This window comes from Phodopus roborovskii, unplaced genomic scaffold (assembly GCF_943737965.1).
Source record: "Phodopus roborovskii unplaced genomic scaffold, PHOROB, whole genome shotgun sequence".
Lineage (NCBI taxonomy): Eukaryota > Metazoa > Chordata > Mammalia > Rodentia > Cricetidae > Phodopus > Phodopus roborovskii.
The window spans coordinates 53,014,747-53,028,181 of record NW_026126407.1 but is presented as its reverse complement, the minus strand read 5'-3'; the positions used below and the strand labels follow the sequence as shown (position 1 = coordinate 53,028,181).

The 13,435-nt window shown below is 38.6% G+C and overlaps 1 protein-coding gene across 13 annotated transcripts in view; it reads right to left on the bottom strand.

Annotated features, from left to right (window-relative positions):
• Rbfox1 (RNA binding fox-1 homolog 1) overlaps positions 1–13,435 on the bottom strand; it is a 1,049,790-nt gene that overhangs the window by 787,230 nt on the left and 249,125 nt on the right. Inside the window, exon 1 of one of the 13 annotated variants that reach the window (XM_051181378.1) lies at positions 11,532–11,619. The exons of the other annotated variants lie outside the window; for them this stretch is intronic. The gene's annotated coding sequence lies outside the window, so the exon portion shown is untranslated. Of the gene's footprint in view, positions 1–11,531; positions 11,620–13,435 lie in introns of those variants that run through there. 13 annotated transcript variants of the gene reach the window in all.

Below are 13,435 nucleotides of genomic sequence, written 5' to 3'. Positions count from 1 at the left end.
GGTGAAAAGGGGCTACAGTGAGTGGTTAATAAAATGGATGGAGTAGGCAACTGGGTGCAGCTCTACTGCTGCTAACATGAAACCAACCTTTTACTCAAGCAGCTGAAATCCAAACATTTAGGTTTGACTCAGCACCCTGTGTTTACCAGCTCAGAGATGCCCTGTTTCTTCCCTCAGGCTAGTCAAAGACTTCTAACTTGAAATATGAAAAAGATGGGAAACAGAGACCTACAGCCCTTACAAAACTACAATATAGGTATTGCCTAATCTATAATCTTCTCCTTTCCATGGCCACAAATTGTCATTAAAGCAGCAATAACATTTATATTTATGGATAAGAGATAGAAAATGCCAGAAAGCAGATGGATCTGAGTTTCTATGAAGAGTTCATAAGTATCAATATGTCCTCAGATGAAATAGCTACTCACATGAGAACAAGTTATCTACCAAGCACTTGGATAAACATTCAAGAATCAAGACTGGAAAGAGCATACAATGTCATCATTAAATGCTCAAAGCGTGGTATGGGAAGTTGACTTGGGATCTCTGACACCACCCTAAGAAAACAAGCAAGGTGATACATGTCTGTAATCCCAGCTCTGAGAAAATAACAAAAAGGAGGATCCGTAAGGTTTGCTACCCTGTCAATATAGACTGTTAGTGAATATCAATATTCATTAAGATACTGTCTCAAAATTAATATAGACAGCAATTAAGGAAGACATCCAATAGTGACTTCTGGCCTCCATTCACATCCCAACCACATGAACACATAAAAATATATTCTAATGATAAGTGATTATAAGAGAAAGGGAGAGGAAAGCATTTAGGGGGGAGGGAAGGATATTGAGCAGGGATCCTCTGCATCAGGTATAAAATTGATGTAAATAAATTTAGAGGAAAGAGAGAGGGCTGAACAATGAACTAGACTCATGGGAAGTACCTGTTTTGTCATCTACAAATGAAGAAAGTTATTCTTTTTATTACCAGCATGGGGTAATAAAATGTGTCCTAGAGGAAGACTTTGAGTATCTACTTGCAGCAGACAGTGTCACACTTTATCTGCTGAGCAACTGAGCCCAGAGTTTCTCACTTCATGGCACAAAGAACTGTGGAGAAAATGTCTCTTGAGGAGAAGATTCTGGGAAAGTATCTCTCCCATGGGTGGTTCTCCATGTGTGAATTTCACATAGAGAAAACTGCAGCAAAAGATTAATGAGATTATGGTATGAAAGTAGGGATCTGTTTGGTAACTAAGGGATATTTAAGATGAGATGCATCCTTTCCTTTGCCAAGGAAGAGAAAGGCAAGGGGAGTCTCCTTTAGTCATTATTCCATAGGATTAAAGATAAAATGGCAATTCATTTAGAGAGAATTCTCCACCTAGGTTTTTCCTTTGTATTGTACAGTGAACTGGGCAGAAAAGGCAGAAAAAATCCATGTTAGGAAATCACAGAATTAGGTGTGCACTCAGGACCCCTTCCTTTAGGCAGCACAGTGCCACCACTCGGGTAGACTGTGATCACAAATATGTCACTTCAAAGTGACAAATTAAACCTGATTTGGTGAGAGTGCTTGCAGCACATTAGTCCCTTTAAATGAATCACTGGAACTCAGCTTATAGAGGAGGAAGTAGACAAAAAGTATCCATAGTACCCCATTGTTTTTAAAAGTGGCATACATCAACTAACAAGAGGAAATGGGCAGTATGAAGAAAAGAGAAGTAGGCTGCCCCAAGGCAGTGTGAACTAAAACCTTTACTCTGAAACCAGTGATATGGGGAAAATGGCTGAGCTCATGCGGTTTCACTCTGCTCATTTGTAGAAGGAATAGCTCAGCTCTGAAGCTCTCTGCCCTCCCCTAATCTCACAATGGTGTGGGACAGAACAGACAGTTGACTTACCTTAGAAAGCAGTTTTATCAGTAAACTATATCCATTCACCATCTGATACTAAAAGAATACACTAACCATAATTTCCTATACTAAGCATCCATCCATAAAAAGAGACATGAACTCAGGTTTCTACTACAAAACACATTAGATATTCTGGAATGCGCAATTTAGACCTATGAATGGAGGGGCTTTCCTTCCACCTGCCTCAGCTACCCAGAGAATGTTCAGTGATTTATATATAGGTCACTGACTGCAGTGTTCTGATGAACGAACAGTCTATGTAAATAATCATGTACAAATCACTTAGAATAATTGGGAGCTTATGAAATGACCAAATGTAGTCATCACGGAAAACTGCACAGAACCACTACAGAAATTGATTTTCCTAATTCTCACTCTCACACATTAGGGAAACCTGAACATAAGAGAAAATCTCAGTAATTAAGCACTCATTTTAAAACTATACAGCTAAGAAAGATAACCTCCTTTAGATGAGAATTTTTGTGGTCTGAATACTATTCTATTAAGCAACAACAGAATGTGGCTCAATATGAAGCACTTTTTGATGAACTAAATGTCTTCTGGAATTTCCCCAGTAACTCTGGGTCACGTTGTCCAGGAATTGATAGGAAGAGCCTTGGGGACATTTTCCAATCTAGTAGTAATTTAACAGTTCACCTCATTGCATGCTTTCTAAACTCATTGTTCAGTCATTTCAAATGTTAGTTGGCAGTGTGTTGAGTCATGTTTTGTAGAAATTCCTCAGAATGCTTCATTACCTAACCAATAAAACAATCTTGTAGAGTTATTGAATCATACCATGCTTGCTTTATTACTACCCTCTTGTTTTTATTTTGATATGTGATTGCTCCCATGGACTGTTGCTCAAGAGGCACAGGTATGTTTCATAATCTTAAAATAAATCCTTTCCTACTGGTGTAGCAGTCCCCTATTCCAATTCAAATGCCCTACTAGGTGAAGGAAGCAGACAACAAAAGCATACTCCAGCATAAGTCTGAAACACACTGTGGAGTCTGTTGCTGTGTTATTTTACTTTTCTATAGTCTGACAGTCGAAATGTCATCATTCCATATAGAGCAAGAGACTTTCATTCCAGATTTCTTTAACTGGAGACTTATCTTAGGATAAGTAAGTCTATCTTGTAAGTTTATCTTGTAAATACTACACAAGTTTGCATTAGATGGAAAATCTGAGCTTTAAAACTGTAAGCAGGCTGGTAGCAGGGAGAAGACATGCTCATAGATGATAAAATTGACTAGTCACTCAAGTCATCCTTGAGTGCCTACAATGGCCACCAAGATGTTGGCAAAGGAATACCATATCTAGAGCTTCTGGCTTCAGAATGGGTGAGAAAATATCCTGGCTAGTTTTTACTGACACCTTGACAGAGCCGAGGAATTGCCCAAATCAGATTGGCCTATGGACATATTTGGGGGGGAGCTGTCTTGATTGTTAATTGATATAGGAGGCCATGCCCACTGTGGACAGCACCATCCCCTGGACAGCTGGGTCTGGGCTGTATAAGAAAACTAAGCATGGAAGGGAAGCAGCAAGAGTATTCCTCTGATCTTTCTACTTCAGTTCTTGTTTGAATTCCTATCCTGACTTTCGTCATTGATGGACTGTGACTGGGAATGTAAGTCACACAAACCATATCCTCCACTAATATTTATTGTTGAGCTTGACCAGGATGTCAAATCATGCTACAGAAAATGTACAGAGTCCTGTTAACCTTAATAAAAAAATTCAAGTTGTGGAAGTAGAATTCAACTTCAGTAGAATCAATCCCATCTACCAATCCCATGTGAGGCCTGAGGATTTAGCTCAGGGGTAGTGCAGTTGCCTACAAGAGGAAGGTCCTGGGTTTACTCTACAGCAAGGACTAAAAACAGTGTAAAGTCTGCCTAAAAGAGGGACTGAAGATCCATTCCAATTGTTCAAGTTAGGTTTCCTCAAAATTATACATAATACTTTATTAAACTAAGCACAGTCTGGGCTTCAGAACAGTATCTGTTTTATATTTCATAGCCTTTAAATGACTAATAAACATGTCTGACAAGAACAATTGGATTGTTTGAAGATCTGGCAGGTTACAGTCAAGGCCCTGGTTAAGAGATGTACTGTACCACTATGCCTATTTTTATTCCCTTCAAGAATAGTTTATTTTGAATTTTGTAGGATGTCAGACATGGCAGACATGAACATCCAGAGTTGTGAAGGCTTGACATCCAGTTGTCATAGATAGCATCATTACAGGAGGTTCTTTCCACGCCTGACTTAGTGTTAGGTGACTGGATGCTAGATGACATGGAGTGTAGATGAGGACTCGGCAGCTTTGAATCTTTAAGAAGAAAAGGCTGCAGAGAAGCAAATACGAACCTGAAGAAAAAAATCTGAATCTCAAATTATGGTCCTCATGGATAAACAGGCCCACAGGAAGCATGCAACCTGGGGTAGGTAGTGGAATCAGGCCACACAGATGTACTCCATATTATTGGGAGAGCCATGACCTTCACCCCGGCTCTTTCTAGGTCACATATTTGTTTCGACCATCAAGGTCCACCATTAAGCTCTCAGAAACACTTATTTGCTACCCAGACTGAACCAATGAAGTATGCTCTAAAAGCAGCAAATCAAGAGGGAGTAATCCCAGCTCTCCAACATTTCATTTAATAGGTGGGCCTATGTGAGAAGCTGAGTATGAACTCTGTTTAGACTCTGGCATTACTCCTTCACAATGCTTCAATATTTAAGCACATTTCAGTACAGGGCTGTTTATATTTAAAAATGAAACAAAAGCTTCTCTAGCCTTATTTTTAACCCTGAATTACTTTCTAGAGAACTCGATTAACATAAGAAAAGGAAATTAATTTCACCACCAAGTTTTGGGATTGTGTGATCAAGTTAACTTTTAAATATATATTAAAAACTAAAATATATATTAAAAGCCTTCCCAACTATAAAGAGATGCAGTTATAATGTGTATAAATACGCACACTTTTTCTTTGAATTATTATTTCTCTCTCTCTCTCTCATGTGTGTGTGTGTGTATGTGTGTGTGTTCTGTGAATGTATGTATGCCTCATATATGTGTGTACTCATGGAGGTCAGAATAGGATTCTTGATCCCCCAGACCTAGGATTAAGCAGTGAACTACCTTGATGTGGGTGCTCAGACTAATCTCTGGTCCCCTGGGATAGCAAGGAGCTCTATTAGAGGCAGAGCCATAGCTGCAGGACAGCGGTCACAGAACTATGAAATGCTGAAAGGAGCACACATGCTTGGAGGTGCTTTATATTACTGTGGTAATTTTGACCATGCCCGATAGTCACCTGAATGCAGATTTCTTTAAGAGTGCTTTGGTTTAGATAAGTTCCATGACAGCCAGAGCTACATAGAGAAGTCCTGTCTGAAAGAAAAGTGCTTTAGAATTGATTTGGGGTTATTAATCATCCACCTTAATAAGAAACAATACAAATCAAAGCAGAGTTTTGAGTTCTACTGTCTCACTTTTCCTGGTGTGATATGCTTAATGCTAAGGCTGTATACATTAAGTATTAGTAGTGAGAAGTATATATGAATTTCCAAACCAGTTCAAGGAGAAATCTTGCCTTTTCTGTTAGGAATCAGAATGTCACAGTGGGAAAATGGTTTTCTCAAGAGTCATAGTCCAGTCAATGTCAAATAACACTTGAAACTTGAATCCCCTAACCTGCTATCTAAAGCAGCATGGTAGCACACCACCTCTGCGCCTCCCGCCCCTTCTTAGCTCTGTCCTTCTCTCCAAAAGTTAATTATTTTAAAAGTTGTTGACCCAAAGTCATTTTACACAAACACTTATTTGGGGACAGACTCATGGACATATGGCTTTGAACTCACAAGGAATCCCACACTCAGAAACCTGACACACTCAGTTTGATGTTTGCTTTTGTTGACTTGAGGTACTTTCTCATTTTTAAGCAGAGTTCTCTGAATGTTGGTGTTGCATGGGGCTGTGAATACGAGGCAGCCACCTCTACTTGGATAAGAAAGAATTTTACAAAAATAATTAAATAATTAGTAACTAACTACATAATTGATGCATTAAAAAAACACAGCATCTGTCTGGTTGAGTAATGCCAGCTATTTGAATTAAGTTCTTCCAGGGCCTTCTTTAAAATCTGTGGAGATGGGAATGAAAGAAAAACTCATAGAAATGCCACGATTTTGGAGAATACTGTGAAGCCAAATGATGCTCTCTCTCTCCTTCCCCCCACACAAACGCGCACGCGCACGCACACACACACACACACACACACACAGAGAGAGAGAGAGAGAGAATCAGGAAATTACTTGAATTTCAAAAAAAAAAAAAAGCACCACTTTCTACCAAAATTACTTCAGTGTTGGTCACCCCAGATTTTGGGAGAATAAGGAAATGTTTGAGAAGATAGAAAACTAAAACTCTAAAACTGTACAAAAATCACTCCACAAATAGAATTTCTTCTGTAAACATGAAAACATGCACACACACACACACACACAAACAAACAAACAAGAACACTAACTCCAGGGATGGAGCTTGGCTGAGTCCTGAGGCAGTGCTGAGAAGGCAGGGGCTCCAAGGGCTCTGGGGCAACTAGGAAGTGAGTACTACAGTCCATGGATACAGCAAACAAGATGGGGACATTTTAAACCCTGTAAGAAAGACAGATAGACATGCAGGTAGGTAGGTAGGTAGATAGATAGATAGATAGATAGATAGATAGATAGATAGATAGATAGATAGGTAGACAGACAGACAAACATAGATTATGGTAGTAGACAATGATTGACTGATCCACCAGGAATTATACACTAGATGGAATACTATAAAACAAGCATCTGGAGGCATAGGAAAATTACACAAGCCAAAGAGCACCCAAGCATTGAAGCAAATTCAATTAAAAATATCACTAGTCAAAAAGCAATATATGTCTGCATTTACCTTGCAAATATTTTATTGAGGATATTTGCATCTATATTTACTGGGGATATTGTCCTGAAGTTACCTTTTTTGTTGCTTTTTACCTAAATTGTGTGTGTGTGTGTGTGTGTGTGTATTTGGTATTAAAGTTATTTTAGTTTTATAGAAGAAATTTCAAAGTGTTCTTTTGTTTCTAGTTTTAAAAATAATTCAAAATTATTCTTGGTTGTAGGTTTTCTTTGAGTCTAATAGAATACTGTTCTGAATCTATCTAAACTTGGGCTACTTCCTTCTTTTCTTCATTCCTTTCTTTAATTGTTATTAGAATACCATTTATGCATTGTTTATGTGTCAGATCAGGTTGTTGATCTCCTCTTGTTTTAATTTAGGTGGTTTAGGAAAATCTCAAAACTTTTTATTTCTTTTAGATTTTATAAATTAACAGAGTATATAGGTTTTAAAAGTATTCCCATAAAACACTTCATGTCTTGAAATGTTTTCCTATTAATTTTCAATTATGTTTATTTGAGTCTTCTCTCTAATAATTTGCTTTGTTGGACTAGGGGTCTGCCTATTTTATTTACCATCCCAAAGTCAGAAAAAAATACAAGTTGAGGACCCAGTGATAGGGTTCTTGACTTGAACACACAAGACCCTGAGTTATTCCTCTAGTCTCACAATGAGTATTCTTCAGTATAAGGAAAGAGGTATCTGTTTAATAACTTGATCTCACAGACAATGCAGGTAGTATTTGCTGGCTATTCTTAATATTTTGTTTATATTGGACATATTTCAGGTCTTTAGTCCTTAAAAGACAAAACTGAAATGGACAATTCATAAAACCTCTTAAAATTATGATTTTTGGGGCTACAAGCTCAAGATAGTTGTCCTGAAGTCACTCCTCATGAGAACATCTTATTTCATGAAACCAGCAAGGATACAGCAAAAGGAGCAGTGTAAGGGAAATGCAGGTGGGCATTAATTTTATCTTGTTCTTTCCATGCCTTACAGTCTTCATCTTCACATTCAACCTTAAGAAAACTATGCATGCACAGTTGCCACATGGACATTTATTACCAAAAAATCCTAATCCTCCAAATCCAGAGAGAGTGTCCAGTAAGATGCCATAGGCCATTGTATAAGATCCCTGCTACTTTATGGCAAATGTGGTACTATCTAGTTGTTGTAAACAAATACCTGACAATAAATAATTTACGTGAAGACTGTTTTATATTGACTCATAATTGAAAAAGATAAAGTCAAGAGTGATGAGAGGAGACATAGCAGTATATGCTTGGGGAAGTTGGTCATATTTTATCAGGAATATAGAAAGTGAACTGGAAATAGGGTGGAGCTATAAAACTTCAAGGATCTCCACCAGCAACTCACTTCCTCTAGCCAGGCTCCACCTCCTAAAAGGAATCTATATGGGCACATTTTGCATTCAAACCATAATAGGTATCTTATTTACAGTCTAGCGGCAACTGGGAAGTGGGATGTTTTCAGAGAGAGAATAACAATCACTTACCAGATGCTCAATGGCTTCTACTGAATATTCAGCGGATCTTCTGAAAGTTGAATTGACTAAGGATCAGGGAAAGCCACTCAGATCAGAGCAGCTTGTTGTAGCTGACCCTGCCAACTTATTTTCATTGTTTGTTTAGTAATGGTGAACTGGGTGTTAGTACTATATAATAACCTTTCTTTCCTTTGTGAACATGATAGGATGATGGAAATGTCACTCCATGTTAACAGCACAGAATGAAGCTGAGGCCATACTGTGGGAGATTAAATCCTACAATCCACAAAGGGTGAAAAAAATTAACACATTAAGAGTCCCCTGTTCAATCCAGAGTAATCTGTTGGGGTCAATGGTCTGCCTTCAGCCTGGGATATAGGCTTTCCTGATGTGAAGTGGCAGCTATAACACTTGGGCTGTGGTGTTTCTATGGGGGAATGAGTCTATGCTGTGTGCATCACATGTTTAGGTGAATGAGCTTTATGTGCTGCTACTGGTGAATAACTGAAAGTGGTAGGAGCCACCACCCCTTTGTCTAGTTTCAATCATGAAATGGATTGACCAGATCCATTTGCTACAGAGAACCCTGTCCTACCTATACAGCTTGCATCTCTCAAACACGTCACACATGACATCAACACTGGGTACCTTATCAGTGTTCTGTAGACCACTGTAGGATGGAGCAAATCAGAATACCTTGAAGGAAGTTCTTCTGAGCAGCAATGCTTCCCTTTTATGCAGGCAAAGTGGAAACCCATTGGTGCCTGCATCCTACTAATGCCTTCAGAACTGTCCATTGATTTCCAAAGCAGAGCACTTTTAGGAGAGTTTTGAAGTCTGTAAGCTACTTCTGGGAAAAGAGACAATGACTGACCAATTTCCTTCCCCCTGGACCACATTGTGCTTCCCTCCAATCAATATCATTCCCAATTAGTTGATGCTGGCCATAACCATAACATAACGTCCACTTCCACTTGTCTTTATCCAATAATCTTATTGTCACAACCCTTAGAAAAGTGATGGACATGCCCTCCATAGTTTGTGCTCATAAGATGCCTAGACAGAGATATCAGACATGGGTGGTCACAGACTTATGTCCAAAAAGGCCAGGGGCATGGGCATTTAGTGTATTTCTCTGGAGAGACTTTCTGGTTCACAGGGAAAACTTTAGAGGTACTTGGAGCTTCATCTGAAACCTTCAAGTATGTATCAATTATGAAGTTATTACAGGTCTTACATTGCTTTTTGTCCTAGGAAGCACCTGCATTTTTCTGTTGTTGCTTCTGCTGTTTTTATTCTTCTTGCTTCTACTTGTTTTGGTTTTTGTAAAGCTTTGGGTTAAGTGCAAGAGCAGAACAAGGATGATATTGCTTGGGTCAACAAAGGATCCCATTATTTTAAGGCCACACAGTATGGGTCTTTAAAATATGGACAGAGGGCTAGGGATGCAGCTCAGTTGGTAAAGTGTCTGCATTGCACATGTGAAGCCTTGAGTTTTAGTTCCTAGAAAAATAGTGGTACAGACCTGTAATCTCAATGTTTGGAGAAGGATAAAAAAATTAAGGCCTTCTTTATCTATAAAGTGAGTTGCAAGACAGTCTGTGTTATATGAGAACCTGTCTCAAATGAAGGAGGAGCATTATAGCTAATGCTTAGGATATCCCATGACCATGCAGTACTTGATAGGGTCTTATTTTGTTCCTTTACAGACAAATCTGTTCCCACAGGTGATAGTTCAACATAATGGGTAATGTTGAATTAAAACCAGATCATATGAGAGATCAAAACCACACAGGTTTTTCCACAGTCCAGGCTGGGGTACCATGTGAATCCTTTGAAGTTCCAGGAAACTGTCTGGATGTCACCCATTGGGAAAGACAGTTTGTTAGGTGGCTGGGAAGTCAGAGGCATGTGCATGAGTCTCCTTAATAGCTAGTCTTTCGCAAGCCCTGAGAGACTAGGTAAGCAGTTTTTTAAACTCCACTGGACCAGGAGTTGTATTCCAGCTCAGCCTCTTCCTGACAGTTTTTTGCAGAGCTAACAGTCACTGTGTGCTATTTAGTGTGTGTCCCTCAGCACTATCCCATTGGGTGTATGATAACAGCAGTAGGAAGGGCTTTAGTTCCTAGGTTATTAAAAAAGACAGTTCAAAGAGATTTCTGTAAGCATGGTATATAAGGTTCCTTTGGTGCCTGCTCTGGTGGTGTCTATTTTGTGACTGCAAATAGACTTTAAGGCTATATATTAAATGGGAAATGTGTTCCAGTTTATGCAAATGACAAGACGGATGTATTGTCAGGTTTATACTGGTGAAGTTAGGATGGTGGCCCAGAAACACTGACACGTCCCTGCACTTTCCACTTTACTCGTTTTGCATCTGGTATCCAGGGCAACTGGATAATGTGTGGTGCCACAGCTGGGTTCAGTGGTGAATGGCCCATCCTCCCTGCCATGGAAAACCACTACTATTCTGTGTAAAGTCTGTGTTTGGAAGGGAGGGTAGAAGTGTATCCTTGGTCATTGCTGTCAGGGACAAACAAGATCTGGTCAATTCTTTTATTCTGGAATGAAACATTGTATTATACTAGTGAGAGTTTTGGTAGAAATGATGGCTATGTGCTAAAGACTTGTCCTGTGTTTCCCCCAAACTCTATGTTGTATGAAAATGCCAACATGTACTACAGAAGGATGAAAAATACTCAATGTAAATGGAAGCCACTGATGAATAAGTATAGGTACATAAATAAATATATATATATATATATATAAATAAATAAATAAATAAAGTAAGTCCCCAACATTGTAGCTAAGTGAAACAGTTTCTGACAGTGTCCAAGTATCCATGGAAACCATGTGTTTGCTTAGTGTGTGGGAGACCCTGTTCTCAAACTGCAGCACCACACAGGAATGGAGGGAGGAGGTCAAAGTACTGGGGCTTGGGACTCAAAGGCAATACTGAGGCAGATTGTTCTTTGGAGCAAAATATTTGTAAGAATACATATTAATACCATAGATAGCAGGCAAACAGCAACATGGCAAGGCATCTGAAGAGAGTTCAGGCCCCTGAGGCAGAATGGCGGTCTGTTTTCACAGGCTTCAGAGGAAAGAAAGACACTTTACCACATGATAGATGAATAGTTCACAATACACACTTGTGGTCAGAATGTCTCTAATTTCAGGGGACACCGGATAGAGAGAGTGTCTGTCAACCAAGGGTCCGCATGAAGAATTAGCTTGACAATGGAGAGAGACACCTCTGCAAATGACCACCACCTGAACAAGAATCAGTACACGATTGAATAGAAGGGAGAAAGGAATCAACTACATAAGAGTGCATGAGTGACATACTTTCCCCTTAACGTAGTTCTTGGAGAAAGCATCTCTCAATGTGTAGCTTTTTGTTTCTTTAAAAGTAGTATATGTGTATGAGTTGATGTATTTATTGTGTGTACCTGCGTACACACCTAATACGCATTAATATCATATTATGGCCACCTATGTTCACTCTGGAATAGATATTGTGTCTTATTGGTTCTATCAATTATGCATTAAACTATTTTTATCTACATCAGAGAAAGAGATATTGGAAATGGAGGAAGACAGAGAAATAACACTTAGTTGTGGAAAATATAGATTAAAATATGAATGAGGGTTGAGCTGGAGGGCAGCTAACAGTGATGAAGCACTTGCCTACCATTTTTACTACCTGGGTTTTGTCCCAGGCAGAATGAAAAAGAAGGCAAGGGAGTTGTGGGAAGGGCATAAGAAGAAAAGCAATGTAGACTTCTAAGTATATTGATGGTTTGCCCTTTTCTTGTCTGGTTATCAATTCAACTAAACTGAGTTGGAATTTGTTTGGACTCTTGGGAAAATAAACTCTATACTCATAGAATCACATTCAAGGCTGTAGCAATGAGTATGACCATGCTTAGATATAAAACTAAAATGTACATTGATGGAAAGGGTGAATCGTGTCTTGTCCTAGCAGTCACCACATGAAGGAAAACAAGTATAGATAAAACATAATCCAATGTCAGTAATTACAGAGTATGTGGAGGGACACTGGAGGGCTCCTTTCCCTATTCATTACTTTAGTGCATGTTTATTATTCTGTAAAACAAATATATTGGCAAACCTTTTTTTAAAAAAGGAAAGTATTTATTATGATAGAAAAGCTAATCCTGGTAATTGGCTGGATCTTGGTCATATGCCTCTCAATAAATTATGTCCTTTTGTGCTGAGAATCTAGTACAATCCCATCTTCCTTCTTTCAAGCTATTTGTTATTTACTTGGGTTAAAATGAGAAGATGGGATAAACATGTAAAATAAAAATAAATAAATAATAATTAAAAAATAAAATAAGATTCATCCCACCCATTATGAGTTCACATATGGAGTATAAACATATTTTATACAAATTCTAACCTGCTGTCTGTTCTGTCTTACATTCTCATATACGACCACCTGCACTGATATTAGAATGCAGGGAAGCTCCCCACAAGCCATTGCAACACAAATAGGAGAAAGGCCCAAGTAACACTGGAAGGCGTGGCTATGAGGTGCAAACTACATATCACTTGCTCTTGCTCATCAGCTTCAACTTCTTCTTTAAAATTTTATCAAACCCGCCTACCAGTTATGAATACCAAATTCCAAATAAATTTATGAGATTAGCACATCAGGGTTTACAGACTTAAATTCTCAGACCAAGAAGAAACTGGAGAGAGAGAGAGAGATCCAAAATTGTACAACTTGTGAATGAATTTTCCATTATTCTGCTCTTTCTGCAATCTTCCAGCCTGATAGGAATTGCAAACAGACCTGTAAGGTCTAAAGTTCCCTCAGGGAAATGAATTACAAAATAGAGTACTGACACCTCTCTAATAAAAACATTAAAAAATGAGTTCTGTTTACAAGCAGTTGAGAAGTGATACCTGGTATGATTCTTATTCTTCTTTTTGTTGTTTTTGCTGTTTTCTTTCCTCCCTCTCTCTCTTCCTTTAGTCATCCACAGGGGCACACAGATGGGATGAATTCAAATATTATGCACTAGAT